This window comes from Coenobita brevimanus, chromosome 24 (genome assembly GCF_032717465.1).
Source record: "Coenobita brevimanus isolate Jiangsu-jjx chromosome 24, ASM3271746v2, whole genome shotgun sequence".
Taxonomy (NCBI): domain Eukaryota; kingdom Metazoa; phylum Arthropoda; class Malacostraca; order Decapoda; family Coenobitidae; genus Coenobita; species Coenobita brevimanus.
Genome location: NC_136977.1, coordinates 59,853,504 through 59,880,397, shown reverse-complemented (window position 1 = coordinate 59,880,397; position 26,894 = coordinate 59,853,504).

The following is a 26,894-nucleotide window of genomic DNA, read 5'->3' as shown; positions in this document are numbered from 1 at the left end:
ACCACCAGGTTTTCATCCAATGCACACAAAGCCCATCCCTCCCCTCCCTCCCTCTCTCTCTCTCTCTCTCTCTCTCTCTCCATAAACAGGTCGAGATGAAGACCGAGAAAAATTACGCGGCAATTACCAGAAAGCGACCTCTATTTAAAACAGGTGGGGTAGGGTGGGGAGGAGGGGTGCTTGGTGGTAGGGGGAGGGGTGAAGGGGTGCTTGGTGGTAGGGGGAGGGGTGAGGGGGAGAGGAAGGGGTGTGGGGGGTGTCATTAGGCGGTGGTGCCATTACAATAACAGCCAGGACGAGGCGTAATACAACCCTCAAGGGACGCACCGACGGAGCCAGCCATTTACCTCCGGGTTCTGGCACACTGGACATCGATCATCTCGGCTTGTGTATAAAGAATCGGCTCCTTTAATTTCCCCTGGGTAAACCTCGCTGAGTAACAGTTAACCCTAGATTTAATTAACCAAATGAATTAACTATTTTTTCTGGAGGTAGAAAAAAAAAGAGAAAAAAGAAAAAATGTATACAAGAAAGGAAGAAAAATGGAAGATAAAAAAGAAAAAATGGTATGAGGAACGCAGACACAAATATGAACATAAAGAGAAAGACACGAGAGAAGGAGAAAGGAAGATACCCAGTATGTTATAAGAAGTGATGAACGAAAAACAGAAACGCATAAAAAGCATAACCAAGGTGATTTATACGGAAACACCCAAAACATAAACAAATTCGTCCATAAGCAAGGCTAGTACAGGTGAATAAAAAAATCTGGAGCGCTATGGGAAGGCTGGGCCGAGATTTTTTTTTAAGAAATTTGAAATACAATTACAGTTCATGTTCGAGAAGATGAAACTCGGGAGTAAAGGTGTAATTATTCTGGTAAAAACATAAACTGGTGATGAAAGTGTAAGTGAGGGTGTCCTAGTCCCTGGAATGTACTGGAATGGGAAAATTTAGTAAACATTTGGCTTGGAAGGATGTTATGTTTCACAAATACTTCTCCCAGCAGAAACTGAAGCACACATCCTCAGAGAGAGAGAGAGAGAGAGAGAGAAAGAGAGAGGGGGGGGGGAGGGGATAGGGAAGGCTCAGGTGACCAACATGAACAGGTTTAAAGTTGCAAGTCGAGACGTATCATGAAGGAGAAAGAATGAGAAAAAGAGATCAAATGAATCGAAGAAAGTGCAACGATGCAGGGATATGACATCCGATGAAAAAAAAAAAATAGAAATATATAGGAAAGAAAAAGATGTGAAAAGGAAAATAATGGCATGAAAATAGAAGGAATGGAGATGCAAAAACGACAATAAGGAAGAAGGAGGAGAAATGAAGAATTATACATTTAAATAAACGACGAACAATGAAAAAAAAAGAAGAAGCTCTAAAAGGCTGCAGAAAAGGCATGGAATGAACCAACAGTATACAGTAATAATAATAATAATAATTATTATTATAATAATAATAATAAAGGATGATGAGTTTAAAGGAGAATGCTAAAACATGGAATGAGAAGAAAAAGATATAGGGCATATCGCACAACTGTGTGTGTGTGTGTGTGTGTGTGTGTGTGTGTGTGTGTGTGTGTGTGTGTGTGTGTGTGTGTGTGTGTGTCTGTCTGTGTGTTACAAGGATGCACACACAAAGAGCAAACTGACCACACAAACTTCCAAGATGAAGACCAATGAGAGTGCAACTGACATACAAAAGACATAAAATTTTCTGACGGAACGGTGGTGCTGAGAAAGATTAAAAAGCAACTAGGCGATGGTAACACAAACAATCCCTTTAATGTCTTTCTGTGACTCAATATATCACTATTTTAAAACCTTATTTCCCCTGCATCCTGGCCACTCTTTTGTGGACCACTTATAATGCAGTCGCACCTTAGTTTTTTCCTTAGACATCGATTCCTCTCTCCGTTTTCTAACCACATTTCTCTCTCTACTTCCCCGAGCTTTCTTCTTCCCCCTCCCTCTCTCTCACTATCCATCTATCTAACTGTCTGGCTATCTCCAACCAAAAATAATTTCCCCAGCCTCTTTTCCTCCTGTTCATCCCTCCCCCTACGCCCCTCCACAGCCTGCCACACTCAATCATATTTCACTGACCAGCTCCGGCCTTTCCTCTCTCGCGCTTCTTTTGTGTATCACCTCATCCCTCCTTCCTTCCTTCCTTCCTTTCAGTAGCCTCTTCCTCTTTCCTTCGCTTTTCTCTAGCATTAGGTTTCTTTTATTTCCTTATTCACTCCCTCCTACAACTCCGTCTTCCCTCTTTTCCGCATCCCCATCAACTTCTTTCTCTCTTCAACCCTCCTGTCTCCCTTTCTTCCGTCTATAAATCTCCCTTTTTCTCTTTTATGCCTACAGTATTTACTCATTCCTCTGCCTCCTACAGTTCCTCTATACGTTCCATTCTTTACTACCATTCCTCCTCTCGTCCTTTCCCCCTCCCTACCCAGTCGTTTACAGTTTTCCCCACCATGTCTATCTCTCACCTCTCCATTCTTTATTACCGTTCCCGTACCCCTCTCTCCCCTTTCATTTATTCCATCCTGCATCTTCTTCCTACATTCTTCTCACCGCTTCCTTCAGCTCCGTTTACCTCCTGGGCTTTCCATCCCCACCGTTCCTCCTCTCAGTCTCTCTCTCTCCACCCTGGCCTCCTTCCATCCCCTCTCCCCGCCTCAAGCAAGTCCATCCGATCCCCCAAACATTTTTCAAGCTACGCGACAAACGACACCTCCGAACTTGTTCACACACACACACAGCCCGATCCTGTGTGTGTGTGTGTGTGTGTGTGTGTGTGTGTGTGTGTGGTAGTCGGTTGCTTGTGTTGTGGTTGGTGCCCGGTTTCCTCTTGCATGGAGAGTGGAGTGGAGGGGGGAAAGTGTGGCTGTCTTTGTATGTTAGGGAATACACGTACAGTATATTTTTGGATGAGTTGTGTGTGTGTGTGTGTGTGTGTGTGTGTGTGTGTGTGTGTGTGTGTGTGTGTGTGTGTGTGTGTGTGTGTGTGTGTGTGTGCGTGCGTGCGTGCGTGCGTGCGTGCGTGCGTGCGTGCGTGCGTGCGTGCGTGTGCGTGCGTGCGTGCGTGCGTGCGTGCGTGTGTGTGTGTGTACTTCAGCAAATATGCATGTATAAGTGTGAATCTTAACGTGAAGGAATGAGGACACAGTTGTGCAGTGGTTCATTTACAGTGCATACAAGGAGGTACACACACACACACACACACACACACACGCAATTACCATCACTCTTGCCACTCCATCTAAAGTGAATCTGGAGTGATAAAGTCAGCTCAGCTCATTTTCATCGAACTGCCCGTTCCCTTAACAGCTCCCTCTCGAAATCTATTTTCAGATCAAGGCTGCGCAGCTGTTAAATCTGGTGCATTCTGCTGGCCTGTCTGTTTCTATTCTTGTTTCTGAGACGTGTATTCTCCTGGGCAATGATATTTTTCGATGTTGCTTCTACTCTTTCTACATAAAATCGTACAAATATTTTAGATTTAGGAAATACCTTTCGTAGAGGAAAGGTAACTGAAGGCAATATCTAACCTCTCCAGTTCGAAATATTCTTTCGTGAGGTAAATAAAACTGTCTGGAGATAAGCAGAATATACTGAAAAAAAAAACTCTTAGACAATGCTTTTATACGTTAACTAATGCCCCATTTTACTGACTTACCTCTGCATTTGCCGTTACATTTTATCCTTTATGTTATCAACGCACACCACGTCGACGTCAGAAAAATACAGAGGAGAATGCTAATGCGTGATATATATAACAAACCACTAAGGATGTGGTGTAATGGAGACTCCAAAGCTGGTGAGAATGCCATCCTAAGTGTGCTGGAAAATCACGGTATGCTTTGGCTTCCTCGTCAGAAAAAAGTATGTCATTTATTTCTACACGTACACAAACGCATGCATAAATATATACATGTAGGAACGCACGCAAACTCACAAATATACATGTAAACACTACACATTCACATCCAGACAGATATGCACAATGTCACGTAAAAATTTCCACAAAACATCATCCCTCTTCTCAGAAATATCCCCCCCTCCCCATCAATACACACAGGCAGCCAGGCACCTACTCCAAAATTACCATCCGGACCCCCCCTCCCCCTCCTCTCTCTCTCTCTCTCTCTATCTATCTATCTATCTATCTATCTATCTCGAAAAATCCTAGTAAAAAAAGAGGGATTCTCTCTCTTTGCATAAAGAGTGTGGAGCAGGCAGATAAAGAAGAAAGCAGTCCACACATTCTTTTTTTTCCATTCCTCCAGACGTGGTCTATTTCAAGCGGAAAATAATTTGTGGGTAGCAAAAAAGCAAAAAAAAAAAAAAAAATCGCCGGGCTGGAGATATTAATGCAATTTGCCTCCAACAATTTCGATCATAAATTCTACCAGCGCTGCATTAAATCTCCCGTGGGTATCAAGAATTAAGTTTTTAAAAATCAAGCTAAAGAGACTTACGGGAAATGAGAGTTAAGCTGGCTTCAGTGCGTTTGTGCTTCAGTGCATTTCAGAGGGTTGCGTGTGCAGTTTTGAGTGGGATGAGTGGGTAAGTGCTTGGGGGACTTCGAATGAGTCCGGTGGTTATGTTTTAATTGAGTGCATCTGGAAACTATGTGCGTTGAAAGACTGGGTACATTTGATATTTAAACTGGGTATATCTGTTCGTTGTGTGCGTCTGCTGGCTCTGCTCGCCATATGAGTGCGTTAACTGGCTGTGTTTCTGACGTTTGAGTGCGTTTGTGGCTGATATTTGAATGAGTGTATATGTAAAGTTCGCTGCGACAATGGAGCGAGTGAGTTGGAAAGTTTAATGTGTGGCATCTGAGTGCGTTCGTGGCTTAGTGTGTTTGCCACTGAAGTGCGTTTGCGGGTTAAGTGCGTCTAACACTGTCATGCGTTAGTAGGTTGAGTGTGACATCTGAGTGCATTTGTGGGCTGGATGTAACTAACATCTGAGGGAATTTGTGGCTGATGGTTGCGTGTGTTAGTGGACTGAGTGTGTGTGTGTGTGTGTGTGTGTGTGTGTGTGTGTGTGTGTGTGTGTGTGTGTGTGTGTGTGTGTGTGTGTGTGTGTGTGTGTGCGTGAAATTAGAGCGCGTTAGTGGGTTAAGTGTGATTAGGTGTGGAGAAGTTTGGAACAATCAGAACTTGGCGTGCAGTGATGTCAACAATTGGAGTAGCTGGGTGGAAAGGGAAGATGGAAGATGGAACACAGGGAATGAGGTGTGAGTGTAATGAGAGTGGGAATGAAAGGGATGAGTTGGGATAAGTAATGGTAGTGGGAATGGGAGGGGTTAGTTGGGGTAGTGGTGGGAGCTGGAATGTGAGACATGAGGTGGGAGAATATGCTGAAGGGGAGTAGAAGGGATGAGAAGGTTGAGTCATGGGAGAGGGAATGGGAGGGTTGAGGTGGGGGAAGTAATGGGAGAGGGAATTGGAAGAGTGAGGTGGGGCAGTAGTGGGAGTGCGACTGGATGGGGTGAGGTGTGGAAGAAATTGCAATGGGAATGGGAGGGGGGAGGGGGGGAAATGGGAGGGGTAAAGATGGGAGGGGAAATGATGGGAGAGATAATAGGGAGAGGTGGAAGGTAATGGCATGCTGCAGGAGGAAAGATGAGAAAAGTGATAATCAGAGATAGAGAGAAAGAGTAGCTGGTGGAGGAAGCTGCGACGCAAAACAGAGAGAAAGAGAAAGAATGGAGCAAGGAAAGGGGCAAGATGGAAGCAAGAAATGGCAGGAGGAAAGACTGGAAAGAAAATCAGGAGAGGGAGAGCGAATTATGCTGTAAAGGGAAAAATTGGAGGGAAAAATGGGTAAGGAAGAAGGAATTATTGAAAAAAAAAAAAAAAACAGGGAGTGGGGACAGATGAATGGGTGTGAGGGGAAAAGAGAAATCGGAGGGAAGAGAAACGACAGGAGACAAGGACGAAGAGAAACAGAAGGGAGAAACAGTGAGGCTAAAGGAGCTGAGATGGAAAGTGAACAGAGAGAGAGAGAGAGGAAAATATCCATTACGCGATCTCTATAAAGCGTGGTCCATATTTTATTCAAGTCCAATTCTCGTGAGTTGCTGGAACGGCCACGTAAACATTACCAGTGTGTACCCTACATAACTATTTCCCATAATTCTTCATGCTTTTTGTATCTGTGTATGTACTTCAAATTTTTTCGTGACTGATTAGTAATTCTATTATGTAACTAAAGAATCTTTGCTCCTCACATAAGCAGAAACAGCCGTTCCCGCAACACACAAGACTGGAGAGCGCAACATATGAACCCACATGCATTTTATCAGTGGTATCTTGCTCACTGCAAGATTTGTGCGTATTTTTGTAAGTAAATCTATCTTTGATTCTCCAGTATAAATGAACTCCAGAACACACACACACACACACACACACACACACACACACACACACACACACAAGCACTGATTAGCAAATATGTATTTTTTTCAGGAATAGAGAAATATTTTTGAAGCTATTCCATTTTCGTGACATAAATACGTGTTGAATTTTCTTAGCGTACCGTGGGCTGTATAAGGCAACTTAAATCGTCGACAAAAATAATTACCAAGGGCAAAAAGCACCCTAAGATCATTAAAATGGATATGCACTACAAGAACAGCGCGTGCAAAAGCTTTACAATTCTTTACAGTGCGACATAACAAGGTTTGCACTATCTCATAGGGATATAAATACTGGAGCACAATAGGGATCTTAAGCGCTTAAAGACGGGAAGGTCGGCCTTTAACAGAACAACACACAGAGAACGGGAGGAGCAAAACACATCTTAATCCCTGCACTATAGTGATTTATTTTTCTTATGTACTTCTTGCTACCATTACTTCAACTCAAAAGAACCCCTCGGCAGTGATGGGGTTACCAGAATCTATCTATTCCTTACGGTTCGAAAAATCTCTCCTAAGCTATATAAAATTGTCTGAGATCAGAATTTAAATGGAAAATAATACAACACTGGACTGAAGGCGTTGGAGTCTACGTTTCCAGCATAAAAAAAAAAAAAAAAATCAATGAAGCATGATCAGAAGTAAGCTGACAAAAATAGGATGACATCGCTGTATATATTTTCCCTATTTCACACCTCCATAGTCCAGCCGACACACACACCAATAAAACTCTCAGAATAGCTGGAATGTTGTGAATGGTGAGTGACATACATATCTGACACACCTCCGCTGCTGAAAAGGTGGGGAGGTTGTTGTGTGTGTAAATAGGCTATATAACAGATACTTTCTCGCCAGACGACATTTACACCATCTCAAGTTATTTATAGCATCACCGTCTTGTCCTCCTTTCTGGGACACGTCTGTTTACATTATCTTACCTGCCGTGTTTATCTTATTCTACTTATGCTTTTCCTTAGTACGCTTTACTTGTACATCCCCATATATTCCCTTGTATCTATATCCTCATCATATTGGCACTGACCTAAATGTTCTCTGACTTATCTGTCTCACCTACCATGTTAAACTCCTGCTTTTTAGAACATTTTTTTTTTTACTGTTCGTGTTCTTGTACTGCTTCTCCTGTACCCATATATCCTCCTCCTATACAGAACTCTTATAATCACTTCTCCCTTAACCTTCTGACTACGATAGAAATCCTGAAGATTTTAGTCTTAAATCTGTTAAGCGATCTTATTCGGCTGCAGGAGTGGCCTCTTGTTGTTAAAGGGCTAAAAATGATTTCCACAGACACTATAACGAAAATAGGTATCATAGGTGTTTTATATTCTACCGCCAGGTGATGTCATTCACCATAAGTGAGATCTCTCCCCCTTTCTGAAGGTTAACCCTGTTCTTTACCTAGACCCTTATCCTTTCTGTGTCTCCTCCCACCTCGCACCACTGTTCTTTTCAGCCTCCCTGTCCTAATGATCTATATGGAACTTGACCTTAACATATTATTCTCCCTGAATGCAAGGCTATGTCTGGAGACACTGTGAATAAAAGAACTGCACAGAGCCAAGGATGGAGAGATACACCAGTGCGTGTTTAGGGTCGTCGGGTCGATCGCCATGTATAACTCTGAAGGTGAAGAGGACACGGGGTTCTTATTAACATACGGTAGTTTCTTAATGTGCAGAGACGAAAGAACTGCACAGATCCAGGGATGGAGGGGACACTCACAGCTGCGGGATGTGACCTGCCTGGTTAAGGTTGTCGACCGCCACTTGACTCCGAAATCGGACACACACGGGGCAAAACCAAAAATGATGAAGAGAGTAACTGAACAGCAAACAAGAGCTACATATTGTTAGTTAGTGAAAGAGAATACACACACACAAAAAAAAAAAAAATCATCAAGGGTAGTGATATGCTTAGTGTGATTCAGGTGATTTTTCTGTGGTGGGTGGGAGAGGGGGATCACCACAAGAGTAGAAAACTAAGCCCGTTTTAGGAGATATTATTTGGCCATGTATAACTGCTGCTGTGCCTCATCCACGCCTGAGGCAGCTAATGACAGCATCCCTTATGCATGCAGTTTGTCTTCGGCCTTCCCGTGTACTCAAGGCGGCCAATGAAGGCCTTCCTTGTGCCTATGGTCTGCGTCGTCGACCTCCCCATTCTTGCGGCAGGTAATGAACGCATACCATGTGTCCGAGGTCTGTGTCCTTTGCCTACCCATGCTTGCGGCGGCTAATGAACTCATCCCTGCTCCTGCAGTCAATGTCCTCGGTCTCACCATGCCTTTGAAGCTGCCTATAAAAGCATCCCCTGTGCCTGCGGTCTGTGTCGTGGTTTGAGTTTCGGGGATCAGATGGCCGGTGGCGTCTGGTCTGGCGATGGTGGTTGTGCCTGCGGTCATTTTTGCGTGTTCCAGCTTTGCCAGTAGGGTCGTTGTGGCCACCGGCAAGCCTCTTGCTACAGGACTCGAAACAAAAATGTTCGCTCTCAAGTTGCACGAGTAATATTGTGTTTCGGAAGCGTTGCGTCGCTGCTAAAGCATAATTAATTTTGCTCGTGAGGACGTGCCGCGGCAAACGTACGCATCGGTGCAGTCAATGAGGAAAGATGGGGTGAGGGGATGAGAGGAGGGGAGAGGAGAGATGAGAAGGTGTGACGAAAAATGGAGAGGAAAGGACAGGAAAGGGGAACTGTTGAGTTTAGGGGTTTTTGGCAAGACTGAAAAACTAAGTAACTCTTCATAAGGTGAAAACACTCGGTTTAAAGGGAAATATGTAGATGGAATAGTGATCTGGATTCAAACACATGGATCTGTGACAAGCCCTTTGTGATTATCATTGCTGGCGAAACTGCCATTCATAGTTTCATAATAATAACAATAATTATTATAATTATTATTATTATACATACATACACACATTATATTGGAGCTGTATATACAGTATATACAAGCATATATATATATATATATATATATATATATATATATATATATATATATATATATATATATATATATATAATGATCTTTCTCTTACTTCCTCTGTCTGTCTGTCTGTCTATGCGTTTATGGCACTGCCCCCCCTTTCTCTCTCTCTCTCTCTCTCTCTCTCTCAATCGATGGATCAATCAGTCAGTCAATCAACCTACCTATCTGCCCGTCCATTCATTAATCCATCCATCCATCTCCAATTCTCTAACAGTAAGCGATGTGCAACAGTTAGCATTTTTTGTAACCCCCCAGTCACTTGCGGCAGTAAAAATGAAGGAACGAAAATAACATCCCTTCCCAGATAAGCAAAACATAAAGCATGAAAACTAGGTCATGTCCAAAATAACCGTCGGGCAATAAACTAAAATAAAACCGAACAACAAAACATACCACCGCGAAGCATCAATAACCATGTTTATAGCCAGCCCATTCACGTACACTAAAAAAGGATATACGTCAGAATCCTAGCAAATCACCCTCCCTCCCTCCCTCCACTCTGCTTTGTCTTTACCACCCACACCTTTCCCCATTTCCACACATTTTCCCCCATCCTCCATGTTTACCCCTCCATCCTCACCTTTCCTCCTGGCACCCTCTGTCACTCCCCTTTCCATCCTAGCTTTTTCCTGCCCATACCCCATCTCTCCCCATCCCACCCCTACCTTTTCTCTCTCCCATCCTCCATATTTCCTCCATAACCCTCCCAACTCTTACCCCTACCCCCTTCCACTCTCTACATTTACCCCTCTGAATTACCTCACCTCTCCCCTCTCACCGCACCTTTCTTACTACCTACAGTATGCACACACTTCCCCCACTCAGTCCCCATCTCAGTCCCTTCCCCTGCTACTTTTCCTCCCCTCCTCCTTTCCCCCTTCCACTCCCATCCTCCCAACCTGCATCCTTTCCTCTCCCATCCTCCCCCATGACCCCAGGACCCACCGACCTACCGCACAAACCCAAAATAGCATTATGATGGAAAAAAATAGACGAGGCCGAAATACTGAGTTACGTCAAGTGGTCGTGGGAATATTAGACATTACGGTGGCCGGGCGAGGTGGGGTGAGAGAGAGAGAGAGAGAGAGAGATGAGTAAATGAGTGTGAGAGATCAATTAGGGTGTGTGTGTGTGTGTGTGTGTGTGTGTGTGTGTGTGTGTGTGTGTGTGTGTGTGTGTGTGTGTGTGTGTGTGTGTGTGTGAAAGTGCATGTGAGAGTGGAGTGTGAGGTATGGAGAGTGAGAAACTGAGACAGCGAGTGAGTTAGCATGAAGGTGAATGAGAGCACATATTTAGTTCAGAATAGAGAGAGAATGTGGGAGCGAGAGAGAAAGTAAGTGAAAGCGAAACTGTGTTAGTGAGTAAGCATAATAAGAGTGCCTGAAAGTATATAAAATGCCCCGTTATAAGTACTAACTAATAAAAATATGATGAAAACGGTAATAATGTAAACCTTATGACTACAACCCCAACTACATAAATATTTATATATAATTATTAGTGAGCGCTGCATCGCATCATAAACATTTTCAATCAGAATTTTCTCTAGTATATTCCCATGAAAATTTATTTGATGGCAACGACGACGACGACAATGATGATGATGATGATGATATTATTATTATTATTATTATTATTATTATTATTACCACTATACGGGTGGAGTAAGAGAAGAGTGCAGACCCCAGGAGACGAGGCAGGGTCAGGGGGAAGAGGGAAGGAAACATGCGGGGTGAATCAAGGTCTAACTGGTGTTCGAATTTTCTGAATGTTTTATGTACCAAGTCTTATTGCAGTCTGTCCATTCCTGTAAGGATGTGATCGCATGTGAACAGGCAGACACAAAACCTACAGAAGGAGTCTCAATTTAAACAAACGGAATCAAACGCCGAGCAAATAAATACGATAGCACATTCGTTCTAAGTACAAGGCCAAACCAACATTAAAACTTGGCAAGCTCTAAAAAAAAATGATGCACATGATCATACCGATTAAAACTCTGCAAAGTTGTAAATAAATAAAAAAATAAATACATAAGGCTGAACACGCCGACAGAATTATAAAATGCTTCTGAGTAAATGAACACTGGCAGCAGCACAAAGGGATGACAAAAATTCGTAATAACACCACAGATCTTTCCCCATTTTCATCAGCCCTCCCAATCCAGACCCCCTCCCCCCGAAAAAGAAAAAAAAGAGGGAGGTGTATCAGCTACATTTTATCATTTTTTTTCTTTTTTCCCATTAGCGAAACAAGAATTACATTAATTCTGGCCGACAGGACACTCACGCGGATCGGGCTTTTCCAAATTTCTATATGGCCTGCTCAAAAACCAAAACTAGAGCCAGGGATTGAATATTAGGAACTAACAGGGCAGATCTGGTATATTCCGATGAAGAGACGAATAATGGCCTGAGGAATTAGCTGTATGTTTTATTTATACGAAAGAGAGAGAGAGAGAGAGAGAGAGAGAGAGAGAGAGAGAGAGAGAGGCGAGCGTGTGACTCTCTCTCTCTCTCTCTCTCGTCAGTGAGCATATAGCCAGCCAGTGTAGTTATAGGGAGCGTGACGTGGGCATTGCCGTCTGTTTAGCTCCGTTCCTATGGTGACAAAACAGGGGAGGGTGAGGGATGGGGGATTTGGAAGGATAGGGGATGCACTGGGGTATGGGAGTGGTGTATGGGACTGAATGGGATGAGGGATGTGCTCGGGTAAGGGACGGGGGATTGAATGGGATGGCGTGTGGGGTGGGGTTTGGGTGTGGGATGTGTGTGGATAGGGGATGGGGTGGGGTATGGAACGGAGAATGGGTATAGGAAGGGTGTATGTATGGAACAGGGAGTGGATTATTGGATGGGATATGGGATGGAGTGGTGTATGGGATGAGGTATGGGTAAAGGATGGGATGGGGTGGGGTGAGGTGGGGTGGAGCATGGGAAATGGAGTGGATATGGGATTGGGTATGGGTGTGGAAGGGGGGTGGGGGATTGGGTGGGGTATCGGAAGGGATGTAGGTATGGGATGTGCTGGGGCTATGGGATAGGGTGGGATATGAGAGGTGTTTGGTATGGGCTGGGGTGGGGGTAAAGGATGGGTTGGGTTACTGACAGTGTTCTTTACTTTCTGAAAATAATGTAACTTGTGTTCTTCTGGCAATACGATGTCAGATTCTTTTATTCAGTACATGACAAAGCTTTTCTTCTGTTTCTCTTTTCTTTCAACTTCATTTTACATTCTGCTGATATTAACATTCAGTGAGCGTTTTACCAGGTCGTGAACGGCTTCTTTTACCTTCGTGCTTATAACCGAATCTTCACTCTCTGCTGATGTGCTATTTTCTTTAACAATATCATCCTTTGACTTTAGCTCCTGATCCACAAATGAAACTTCCAGTAGTCTTAAAGTAATGTTCATTTCCTTCTTGTTTTGTTATTTCTCTCAGAAAGACATGCATGATTTCATACATTTCATTTCTCCTTGCTCACTGGTCTTTGTTAGTACACCTTTCCAAGATTACTTTCACACTGTAGAAACAAGAATCACAAATTCTGCGTTCTAGAGCCTTTTATTTTATTTTTTTTAAGACTGTAATATTTACCACACAGTTCATTACCAACTTATACATAATCTCTGGTTACTTTAAGAAAAGAACAAAACTAACAAAAAATGACGCGTCAAAGAAAGATGATGTGTGAGGAAAGAGGTATAAGGGTAGATAAACAGAAGAAAAATATGAGAAAGTGAGAGTAAAAAAAAAAAGGTGTGAGAAATAATGTGCATGAGGGGCAATGGGCCAAGAGAGAGCGGGAGACAGCACACGGTGGGGAAGAGATGGCTAGGAGGAAGGGAAGGTGAGTCGGGAGAGGTGGCGATCGAAGCTGGAGGGAAGGGGAAGAGGCAGGGAGGTGGGGATAGCAGGGAATTGAAGGGGGAAGGAAAGATAGAGAAGGGACGGAGAGGACACGGCGAACGGTAGAGACATGAAGGGGAGGACTAGGAGGACGGGAAGGGAGAGGTAGGGAGGGGGTCAGGAGAAGAGGGAGGTGGAGGTGAAGGAAGGCGCTGAGAGGTGGGGGGAAAGGAATGGGAAAAAGATAAGAGGGGAGGGGAGGAACGGTGAAAAGGTGGAGGTGTGGACGAGGTGAGAAAGGGAAGCTGGAGATGGATTACTGGATGGAGAGCGAAGGAGTAAATGGGAGGGAGGTGGAAGAGAGATCCTGGAAAGAAGGAAAGAAGGGAGAAAAAGACACGACGAAATTAATGGACTAGCGAGAATGATATAAAAGAAAGAGAAAAATTAAGCTAATAAGAGTTAGGAGATGGATAAAGAAAGGGAATGGAGGGAATAATGAGAAAGACTGAGAAAAGTAAGGAACGAAGAGAAGCAGAGTATGGAAATATGTGAAGAAAAAGAAGACGAAGGGAATGAGACGCGCTAAGCAGGAAGTAAAGGAAGAGAAAATGATGCAGAATGAAGGCAAGAAGGAGAAAAATGATGATGAAGTGATGGGGAAGGAGGATGGGAAGGACGGACAGAATAATAAAGTTGGAGATGAGAAGGAGAGGGGAAGGGTAGGAAAAAGCAGGAAATATGGAAGGCAAAGAGGACGCAAAAATATGATATGGAAAAAGAGAGAAAATAAATACTGCATGGATGTAAAGACTAGGTAAAGACTGCGAACATTCCTACGGGATTTCCAGAGTGGTCTCCATACAGCTACAGTAGTACACTGATATACTTCTTTGCAAATCATCATAACGATTAACTAAGAAACAAACACATAGAAGCCCCTCCATCTGTATATTTGTACTGTCTGACCTTTGAACCCAGGAAACACATTAAAAGACAATAAAACAATGAAAAGGACGCACAAGAAACAATTGTACCAAGTTTTAAGTCACATGGTAAAGAAACGAAGAAATGACATCAAACTGAAAAATGTTTGGAAGAGAGAAGGAAGAAGAAAGAGAAAGAAACTTAATGAAAAACCAGAGTGAAAATGAATGACGCAAGGGGTGAGAGATAAGAAAACTAGTCAAAATACTAAGAATAAATGTTGGCGAGGAAATGAGGGAAGCGTGTGTGTGTGTGTGTGTGTGTGTGTGTGTGTGTGTGTGTGTGTGTGTGTGTGTGTGTGTGTGTGTGTGTGTGTGTGTGTGTGTGTGTGTGTGTGTGTGTGTGTGTGTGTGCCTTATTTATTGATTTGTTCTTGCTATTGACACATTACTTTTATCTGCCTGAGAAAGACCCCCTTCGTGACAAAGGGTTCCGAAACAACACCCCTTAATCCCTTCCATACGATAACATACTTTTATTTTCACTTTTGCTAATGTGACTGTTTTCATCTTGGGAAAGACTCAAACTGAAATGATTAGATACAATCTCACTCGATCTCATCCCTACAATTCCTTTATATATATTATTTAGTTGCGCCGTCATATAAAATTTCTTCCTTCTCTTTTAGTGAAGGGTTTAGAAAGAGTCCTCCTTAATATCTTGTGTATGATAACGTCTTTTATGTTTCATTCTAGCTACCGTTAGATACTTTCGTAAGCCTACCATATCCCTCGTGGCAAGGATGCTCATAAATCTGTGGCAGACATGTTTGCAATCCACCACAGAGCAACAAGGAGCCACCGTTGTGAGTGGAGTCTAGTGCTGTGTAGTTCCCGTGTTCACATAGTCTGCATCATCTAAAAATGGTTTCAGCGGAGACCGGCTCGTATGGAGGCTGGGCAAAGAATAAGCTGGCTGCATTTTCTTTTTCCCTTTTGGTCTTAATGGACACGGAAGGAGCTATATTGAAGGCACTTTAAAAATCAACTGTCAGAAAGATAGACGGTCTCTTCACAATTCAGTGCTGTTCCCAATATGGCACCACAGAAAATATTTATAACCCTTTCTAAATCTAGTCAAAAAATTCGAATGTCTTTCACATCTCTTTACTGTTCTATTTCCACCATACACAGGAGGGTAAAAAAATCCGAAATCTTTTTACTCAACTGCGAGAGATTTTATTGCACCTCTGCCTCTCTTAATTCAGTCCTCTTCTTGTCATAATGGGGACAGCACAAAAGTATGTAACCATTTTTTGACAATAAACAGAAAGAGTGACTGTCTCCTTATCTCGTTGCTTACTTTTTTTAACCCAATATAGAGGACCGCAGAAAGTGAATAACTCTAACCATTGTCACTATATTTAACAAACGCCTCACCTCTCCCCCCATCCGTCTTATTCCCACCAGATATGAAGTAAACGTAATACTGGAAGTGTTTTCTATCAAATGTAAACAAAAGAAAAAACTGAGTAGGTTTTCACCGTGCTGATCTTTTCCCCCGTCACATAAAAGGTCGGAGTAAAAATTGGCAGGCAATTCTTATGGCTGATGTATGTTTCAAATGCTTCTTTACCTCCTAATTTAGTTCTGTTTAGTTTTATTCTCCCTTAGGAGAGCCTCATTGTGGTGAGGAAATTAATGAAAATGATTATTGGATGGCGGTAAATATTTCCACCACATGGGAAAGTCTCTTCGTAGCTGCATAAATACTAGATCAAAAGTCCTCACAGAGCACAGCAACGCCGCACCTCTTTGACCTTGACTCGTGACCATAACCTCTGGTTGATTTCCACCAAAATGAAGTTACTTCTTCCCATACCCACACCCAGTGTATGTACCCAGTGTGATCCAAATCGGATCAGGCATGCGTGACAACGCAGTGCCATGAACTTTGAACTTGACCCATGTACTTGATTTTCGATCGAGTTGCACCAAAATCGAACCACGTCTTCCTTGAATTATACGCACTGTACACACACCAAATATGATGCCAATCAGATGAGACTCTTAACAGATATTCTGTTACCGTACTTAGGTACACATAAACCGATTCGATAAAAAAGTTGCAGCTTTGGAGTCTGTAAAATAAATATAAGCTATATAAATATAATCGAAAGTGCGTCGTAAAAGAATGAGAACAATTACATAAAAGGGAGCTGTCTCTTGCAATGAGCGAATATTACTGTGATGAAAGAATAAATTAATGAAATATACAGGTAGAAGAAATTGCCAAGACTGACGCAGGGAAGAGGAAAGGAGAAGCGCAGGAGGAGGGGACGGTCGGAAAGGGGAAGGGAAAGGGACGTAAGGGGAGGGAAAAGGGGGAAGGATGGGGACGTAAAGGTAGGGGATAGGGGGAAGGAAGTGAAGAATGTGGAGTTGATTTGGGAAGGGGTAGAGGGGAAGGAGGGCAATGGAAGGGAGAGGAAGACGTAAAAAGAGAAAATGAGAAAGCAGACAGGGGGGGAAAGCAGACGGAGGAGGGGAGCACACAGAGGGAGGGACGGGGATTCAGGAGGTGGAGGAGGGGGTGGTTAATATGTATGTCGGTGTGGAAGACTGAGAGGCTCGCGTCAGCCTAAATGCTTAGCTATATAACGTAATAAGCTACTCCTGTATTAAAAAAAAAAAATACCTCTCTTGTCCCTCTCCATTACCTCGATCGGCTCTCTCCCTCCCACCCCATTACCTCCACACTTAGACCATACCTTTCGACCTATTACCTGTACAGTGAGAGAGAGAGAGAGAGAGAGAGAGAGAGAGAGAGAGAGAGAGAGAGAGAGAGGAACTGTAAGGACGGAACAAGACACACCTGGTCTCGGGGATGGTGAGCAGGGAAACCGTAAGGAAAGGACATATTTTCCGACCCAGCTAACTTGTCGTTCACGGTGGCTAACCTGGGAGCAGAGGCAAGGGAGGGAGGGGGGTGGTAGTGCGGATGGACAAAATGTGGGTGGAAAAAACCGGGTAGAAATTGACGAAAGTGGAAGAATGTTACGTGGAAGCAGATGCAGGGAGAAAAATGTCAGGTGGAAGCAGATGACGGTGGAAGAGAGTTCACTGGAAATAAATGCATGTGGAAGAAAGATAAGTGGAAGTAGATTTCGGTGGACTAAGGTTAGGTGCAAGATGTGGTTTGAAGAAAGTTGGGTGAAAGAGGATGTAGGTGGAAGAAAATCAGGTGGAAGAAGAAGCAGTTGGAACAAAGTTAAGACGAAACAGAATTAGGTGGAAGAAAGTTAGGTGGAAGAAAGTTAGGTGGAAGATGAAGCAGCTGGAACAAAGTTAAGACGAAACAGAATTAGGTGGAAGAAAGTTAGGTAGAAGTAGACACAGGTGGAAGAAAGTTCGCTCCCATCTAGAGAAGAGACATAGATGGGAAGGTATATTAGGTAACATCATCTGGGGACTCATAGGCAAAGTTACTGATACATGCGAAAAAAATTAAAAAGACATAAAGACAGAAAAAGAAAGACTGTTTATCGTCCAATTTGTACATAGTCTGACGCTGATATCAAAGAAAAGTTCTGAGCAAAAATAGATTGGGCTACTCTTCACAATACGGCAGCAGCGAAAGAAAAAAAATACAAAAAGGAGGAGGAGGAGGAAAATAAAAAGAAGACGGCGAGGAATCATGTCGTGAAGGGTATCTGAAAGCAAAATAATTACAGGAGGGAGCATGCAGTACACCAATGAAAAAGACCAAATAAATAAAAAGGAGAAATATGGAGAAGGAAAAGTTAAAAATGGGTGATGAAGCTGGATGCGAGAAGGGAGTGTGGAATAAAAGGTGGAGGAAGGAGTGAGTGGCTGGATGGAAACAGACTCGAGATACAGGTCAGCCTAAAAGGAGGAATATCTGCCCCTACGGAAAAGTTTATTGCTTGCCATTCTCCCCTACCAATCTCTCTCTCTCTCTCTCTCTCTCTCTCTCTCTCTCTCTCTCTCTCTCTCTCTCTCGTTTCAGTTCCCATCACTACAATGGCGTGTTACATACTATATTCATGATACAACCAATTACCCAGCTTTTCAGAGAATTTTTCGAACTGGAGAGGCCAGATCTTTATTTAGCAAACCTTCTCATAGGTTACGTAAGTTTCCCAGGTTACATAAGCTTCCTAGACTACATCAGTTTGCAACGTTATACAATGTCATTTGTTCGGTGATGGGAATAAGATGGAAAACGTGAACATACAGACGTGGTATACTTCTGTTCCTTATCGCCTATACCTAGTCTAGCACGTACCGTTTGTGATCAGTGAGCGGCGAGTCAGGGGTTTATGGCTGGAGGAGGTAAAGTCACCGATTCCTCCTTCTATAAATATATATATTTTCAATGAAGTCATAAAATTTCAAGGCATGCTTCCTCATCTCACCAGCCATCATCACTCTCTCTTTTACGAGCCATTATTTTTTAAGGTTATATAACTTTACACACACACACACACACACACACACACACACACAGAGGCATACAATTCTCTCTCTTTCTCTCTCTCTCTCTCTCTCTCTCTCTCTCTCTCTCTCTCTCTGTCTCTTTTCCACCGGTACTAGGGAATGCTTTATCTCCCCCCTGCTAAAGGACAAGGAAAACTATTAAAAGCTTCGGCAGGATCACGATGAAAACAATTTACTTTTACCCATCAGACGCCACCGTCTTAACCTCAATTCTTTCCCTGATAATTATTCAAAGATATGATCGATAATAATATGAAATCTGACTTTTCTACCGCGATGCAGCTTGTATTTTGGAGAGAGAGAGAGAGAGAGAGAGAGAGAGAGAGAGAGAGAGAGAGAGAGAGAGAGAGAGAGAGAGAGAGAGAGAGAGAGAGAGAGAGAGACGAACCGAGGCAAAAAGTTTAAGAGGAAACTCTGATAAATGGATGACGTTTCTTCCTCAAGCGCAAATTCGAAAAATATGACTCGAAGTTCTAGAACTTATGAAATATATAGATAGATAGACAGACAGACAGACAGACGGACAGATAGATAGATAGATAGATAGATGTAAATATGTATCCATCCATCCATTATCCAGTCCTATGTTGCCCCACGAGGAGCGTAGGAGCCCGGGGCCAGGCAGGTTGGCCATGACATTTCAGATGAGAGTGACCAGCCTCACTCATCCCTGAGTGCCATTACGTGAGCAATAAACTGCAACCACTCCTTCGATATAAACATAAACGCGCTCAATCCGATTGGAGTGCAATAATTACCCACTAAACCACCAGGCGCCAAAATTTGGTTATATGGTTACCACCCAGCGTAGTAAATGGTCTTCTGGTGTTCAGGAAACTATTTGGCTTGTCATTCAGTGTAGAGTCACCCACAGGCATAAGGAAGGGGAAAGAATGAAGGAAAGAAAGACAGAAGAGGGAGTGTAAAGTCACCCGTAGGCAGAAGGAGAAGGAACGAATGAAGGAAAGTAAGACAGAAGTGGATGGAAGGAAAGAAGGATGGAGAAGAGGAAAGGGCTGACACCCGACAGAAGCACTACATCGAGTGAGTGGATGGTGAGCGCCCCCACCTACCACTATTAATATTAGTAGTAGTACTAGTAGTAGTAGTAGAAGTAGTAGTAGTATATGTGTGGCAGCAACATATTTTCCTGTTCATACTGAAATAACTGCTCGTCCATCTCTTTGTGACAATGCCTATCCTTTAATCTCGCAACCTTTTCCTCTTTCTCACTCCACCATTTTCCCTTCCCACTCTGATGCAATCACAGGGCAAGGAGAGAGAGAGAGAGAGAGAGAGAGAGAGAGAGAGGGAGAGAGACGGCAAGAATATGTGAAGAGAATTACGTAAAATCTGAACACTGAAAGGTAAATGGCAGTAAATCCTAACGAGGTAGTAGGACGCAAAAATAAATAAAGGTATATATAAATAAAATAGAGGGCGGCAAAGAAAGAAAGAAAAAGAAGAAAAAGATGACTGAAATAAGACTGACATAGCAGGGTAAGGAAAAATCAGGCAAAATTCGACTCTAGCGCTATCAGGGCGACCGATGATGAAGTGGCGGGCCGGGACGTCAACAATGCTGCCGTGGGGTTATGCCTTTCCTCTTCCCCCTTCCTGTTATTTTCTCATTTTCTCTGTTTTTCCTCCATCATTTCTTATTGCGGTTTGGATGGATGGAAATGAGGTGCTAAATTACTCGCTAGTTCGTTTTCTACTGACTGTTAGCTTCGGTTAAGGGTTTTCCTGATATAAGGAGATGGAAAACTTGATAATCAAAGGTAAGACGTTTAGGGAACACTCACTCTTTTTTACTCTGTGAATATTTCTTCGAAGAGAATTTCAGTCTTACTGAGAAATTAAAGATATTTCACTGATATTCGCACATGAACATAGGGGGTCATCTTACGACAGAAATTGGGTGTAACTGACATTTACAGTGTGAGCAAAGAACAATATCAATTGGGACAAACATTATCTCTAATTTCGAAATCCTAGTGACTCCGTGACGCTTATTTTACAATCACACGATAGCATGGCCGTAGCTACTGCAAATGTGAAATGTTGTTGGTACAGAGTACGGTATTATTTACAAAATAATATATCAAGTAGGCTTAGGACAAAGAATAAGCCGGTTGATGATCAAAAGTAAACAGAGTCTGACCTGATACTCGCCATGCAGCAATAAAACCACATCCATGCCTCACCCTAATGTCCTATACCCCCTCGGAACAGGTGGACTGGAAACTCTTACTCCGCCTATACTCTTCAGTACTGCCATTTCAGTTAGGTACATAACATTATTTCCTAAAGTTAGTTACGATCAGCTTGTGTTTCTTGTACGGTACGCTACCACCCAGTCATTCCAAGACCTTTTTGAATGCTACGACATCTCCAGCTGTAGTGCCGCCACGCGTCGATCTGGACTTTTCCGCTGAGCCGCGGTTTTCCATACTAACAACCTATGCATAAACAATGGTGTGTATGGAACCAGGTGAGGTGGGTGTGGGAGGAGGAAATGAAAATGAAAATGGGTGACAAAAGGGACGGTAATTGGAAGTGAGGTGGCAGAGGAAGGAAAAGGGAAGGGAAGGGAATTTTTTAGGAGGATAAGGAAATAGAAAAAAAAGAAAAGGCAGGAAGAGTGGAAAAATATGAAGAGAAAAAGTGTCTGGAAGATGAGAAAAGAATTAGAAGGAAAATGTACTAGACGGATGAAACAAAGTGGCGAAGAAATGAGGGGAGAAGGTGAGGCGAGAGAGAATGCAGAAGTGAGAAGGTGGGGGAGAAAGCAAAGGATTTGAAAGTGGAATATGATGAAAGACTTGGAAGTTGAGTGTAGGGGGCGGCGGGTAGGGGAGGGGGAACTGAAAGTGCTTGTTAGCACGTTCGACTTGTAAGTGGAAAAATACAAGTTCGATTCTAGAGCCGGTCAGAATATTGGACAAAGTTTGCTTTCCCCTCGTTCCTGTCTAGCAGTAAAGTCGGGACCTGGATATGACAAGATTTTGACTTGGCATGAAAGGATTGCTTGCCTGAACGAGTCTCGTGTATTTTAGTAGATGGGCATCACGCTATCCCGACTTGTTCTCAGACGTAGAAAGAAGACGGAAGGGCAGGAGAAAATGGAAGTGATTCATGATTTGTAGTTGAGGATGTGACGGGAAGGAAACATGGAGAAAAAGGAACAGGTGAAGTAGAAAACAAGACAGGAGGTTAAGCAGAAGAGTCTGTTGGGAGTAAGGAAAGAATTCAGAACAGGTAGCTGTTTGGAAATGGTTCAGCATTACTGGCCGTATAACAAGATCCTGAGCACGAAGCAGGGAAGGTGGCAGTGTAGGGCAGGAGGAGCACTGTAAGGTAACTGAGATACAGTGTGAGGCACCTGCGGGCAGCATCAAGAAGGAGAGGACAGTGTGGGACAGGAGGGGGCACAGTATGAGACAGGCAAGGGAGTGTATGAGGCAAAAGGGACCAATAAGGCAGGAAGGAGGGGAGGGAGCAATTTAAGACGGGGAGGGGGGTATGAGGTGAGGGAGGGACAATTTGAGGCAGAACAGTGTAGGAAGCAGCGTTACCCAGGAGAAGGGGGGGACAGTTTGAGGCCGGGGGAAAGTGAGAACCGAGAGGGAAGGGAGGGGCAGGTTGGAGTGGGGAGGCAGAGTACAGTAGGAGACAGGTGGCAGGGTGAGGCAAGAGAGGTGGGTACTGGGTGAAGCAGACGGGGAGATCACAGAGTGAGGCAGGGGTTAAGAATACCGAGTAAGACAAAAGGGGAAGAGTACACAGTGAGGAAGGGTGCAGGGTACAAAGTGAGAGAGGATGCAGGGTACAGAGTAAGGCAGCGTGCAGGGTACAGGCTGAAGTAGAGGGACAGGGTAGAGAGAAGAAGGGGGTAAGGGTACAAGGTAAAACAGAAGGGGAAGGGTACAGAGTGAAACAGAGGAAGTAAAGAATGAGTCGGAGATAAAAGGTACGCACATGTAGGTATGGCATGCTGAGGGACGGCACGGGGTGGTGGGGGGAGGAAGGGAGTCAAGTAATGAAAAACAGGGGTCAAATTCGATTGCTGTCCTGACAATGTGGTTTGGCCTGATTTTAGTAATTACATCCCTGGGAGAAGTTGCACAGGGTTGTGTTGGTGTGGTGTTGGTGTGGTGTTGTGGTGGTGGGTGCGGTGCTGAGGTAGTGACTGTAGTCCCGGGGTGGTAAGACGTTGGTTTTGGTGCTGGAGAGGTGGGTTTCTTACTAGGATGGTGGGGTGGTGCTGGTAAGACAACTGTGGTGCTGGGGTAGCGCTGGCGTGGTGCTGGTGTGGTGCTGGCGTGGTGCTGGTGTATTGCTAGTGCGGTGGGTGTAGTGCTGACGTGGTGCAGGGGTGATGCTAGGTTTGTGCTGAAAGTGAGCTACATGTGATGCTTCCCCAGTGCTAGAGGTGGTGGTAGGACGGGTGTGGGGAGTAATATCGTCAGTATCGAGGCTCCGTTAACTCTATCGCAGCGTCGTGGTGTTGGTGGGTATCTAGTAACCCTCTTCCGTTTGGTGATAATATTTCGTTCGTCATACATCAACACAACTTTTATTTTGTTTTCGACAGATTTCTGAATCATGTGGTTAGAAGTGACCAGTTTCTACACACACACACACACACACACACACCTAAATGTACTTTTAGTTAATTCCTTTACTACTGCTACTGTTCAATAAAATAACAGGAAACCGCACGCTGGCAGCTCAATTACAAAGAAATATACATCATCAATGTGAAGAGGGTCGGCCCGGATACTGAGGGAACAAGACACACATGCTGATGCGCTGGTCGGACGGTGTGTGTGTGTGTGTGTGTGTGTGTGTGTGTGTTAGGGGGGAGCGCACAAACTCAATTCGCCTTGGTTAATATGCTGTATGTACTTGATTGTGATTTACATACTGAAATTCCCAGAAAAAAAAAATGCAGGCAAACCGTACAGCTGCATAACATTAAATAACAAGACTTAACAGATAGAAAAAACTCAGCAGAAAGGTGGTGAAAGATCATAATTTGGTGACGCCATATGTGTATCCGGATAAGTCGCCACAACATTATTAAACCTTGATCAAAGAGGCGAATGAAAAGCCAGTGAAAATTAAAAAAACGTATCGGATGAAAAATTATTGGTGATTATTAATGAATATATGAATAGTGATACCAGAGGAGGGTGGGAATGGATTATAAAGTCAATGACGGAACCTTGACAGAGTGGGATGGAAGCGCTGATGAGAGAAAGACAGGAGGGTCTAGAGTTAGGAAAAGAATGAGGGAGGGAGAGGAAGGATGATGGCGAAGAGGGAGAAGATGTATATGGTGGAGGATGGTGAAAGATGTTAAGAGAGGAAGGAAAAGAAAACAGAGAGATAAAGACTGGGGCAGTAAGTGTTAGAAAGAACTGGGAAAGGTTATTTAGGAGGAAGGGTGCGTATCTGAGTAGGAAATAACGGAGACTTAGGAGGAGAGAGAGAGAGAGAGAGAGAGAGAGAGAGAGAGAGAGAGAAATAAATAAAAAAATAAAATAAAAAAATGATTTACTGACCAGAGGAATGGACGTAGTGAAGGCCAGCGACCAGGTCAAGGTCAGCATATCTTGCCACGTCTGACCTCCGCGTTTAGGCAGAGGATAAACTACCGCGACGTACCTGACCAACGCACCTGACGCACCTGACCAACATATGGAATATCATTAGTACAACTCTCATCTCAAAATCATCATAATCATCATCATCATTATCAGCATCAACATCAGCATATATTCTGAGGGATGAGGAAACAAGATCAGGATAATATAAAATTGAAAAACTATCAGTGAACGTTATCAGGGTCACACATCCTTTCCTTCATTATTCAAACCTAATAAAATAAATCATTAGTACATCGCTCACTTCAAGCACATCCAGCAACAGAACTATAGCCTGTTCGGTCTTATCTGAGATGAGAAGAGCCTTAAGTTTTTGAAAGCTGGAAGGTGATTGGTTGTCCGAGTGCATTCATTATTAACGGTGTAATTTGAATTAGTTTTATTATATGATTTACAATACCCGTTTAGCGATAATACTGCCTAAACAAAATATTATAAACAGTAATAGCATAAATTAAAAAAACGAGGCCTTACAAAGTTTATCAGATGACACTGGTAGGTGTGAAACGTTTAATTCTCGAGACAAATCAAAACACGTCCAGATAAAGTTTTACAGGTAACTTGTTTTTCTCCCCCATGTTCAGGCAAATTAAAGTAAATTGTCAGTACTGAGACGTTAAGCAAAATCTGACCTACCAAAACACCGGAATTGCAATGAAAAATGACTGGTAGACTTGGGTGAGGACGCTCTATGTCATAGTCACTTTTAAATATCTTGCAGCCCATATGTTGTCACAGCTCTTTTGTAAGTTGTAACTAAATATTCGAAACTAAAAAGATAGAAAACTTACTGATGATGCGAAAGCAGACACCATAATGCAAACTAATGCGGCAGCAAAAGGCTCTCAAGCAAATTTGAATATTTGTCTGCTTACCCAAGTGGGACATCCCCTGACCTCCTCCCTCCTCTCAGTGTCTAGCATTCAAAATAATTCAAGGAAACTGTCACATTTCAATGGAATTCCGATGTTTTACTAGGTTAGATTTTACATAATGTCACAGTCATGACATAATTTACCTCAGTTTGCCTGAACATGAGAAATAAATCAAGGTACTTGCAAAACTTTACCTGGACTGTTTGGATTGGTCCCGGGAATTAAAAATTTCCAATGTATCTAGGCCGTCTGATGAACTTTGTATGTCCCCGTTGTTTAAATTAATCTATGCAAATAACTATATATAATAGATATATTTGGCAAGTCTTATTGTTAAACGGTTATTATATCCCAAATAATAAGAATGATTATAAATGTGTCGTTAATAATGAATGCGCTCGGACAACGAATCACCTGTCAGCTTTCAAAAGCATTTCTCAGATGAGCTTGAATAGGGTACAATCAGTTCATCAAGCATTTCAAGTACCTGCCTGAAATATACCCAACAAAACAAGACGTTTACGCGACACCTCTTACCTTTTCTCTCATTGTTCTTCCATTTACCTTGCAATACTCAAGCGGACATCTAACGAATTTGTTCAACGTAGGAGAGATCCTACAGACTGAAGGGATTAATGATGTAACGGTGCGACTTAGGGAGAAATAAAAATTGTTTGAAAAGAAAAAAAAAAAAAATCGGTGTTAAGAGTGATCCTAGCAAAAGTTGAGGACAGAATTCGGCATCGTGGTACCTGCAGCCCATTTCTCCATCACTGAACCAAAGACCCGACAAAGCCTCTCCCAATTCTACACCATCTTACTACAAAGGAATGAAACTCTAAGCCCAAAGCCAGTTCACTCTGCAATTTGTTCCAGGAACCTCCACGTACAGACCAATCAAACCAGCCACAACACCACCCTTGTCTAGCTGGTGTTACTGCAGGCCTCACAAACGACACAGGAGGCCAGTAGTCTCCCTAGCATAATTCCTTCAATACTAAGATTTTTTTCCTCTCTGTTATTCTTCATATCTGCAGATGATTCTATTCAGCTTACGGGAGACTTTCCATATTGGAGGGTAAGATTTGGCCTTCATTAGCCATTTCACCTTGAGCGGTCTCTCCAAAAATACATATAATTGTCTAATGCTCCCAAGAGCTTAATATACCATGCAAGGTGTTGGTGTGGTCAAGGGATTAGGGGAGTTTCTAACACCTCTTTCTCAACAATTAATTTATCTTACTGGCAAAACACAAGCTAAGCCGAAGAATTTCCTCTGCTTGGTTATAAAAGGACGTCTGTTATATATGTTATCTATAGGCGAGACGGTTCACTTCATACCCTAGCAATCTGGCTCAGCTTATAATCACGACCCCCTCCCGCAGTCAATCCACGACTAAGTCCAGAGTCCCATTTTCCACGAATAAACCTCACCTAAGTCCAGCACTCGTTAAAAACTCTTAGACATCACTCAACCCCTCCCCACCAGTTACACGAGGTTTCACCGTCCTGTTCACATTCATTTCACTGGCAAAGAGACCCTGACAGGTACAGTACAGACTTCGAATGCTCTACTCTGACATTCATTCTATCTCACAAACT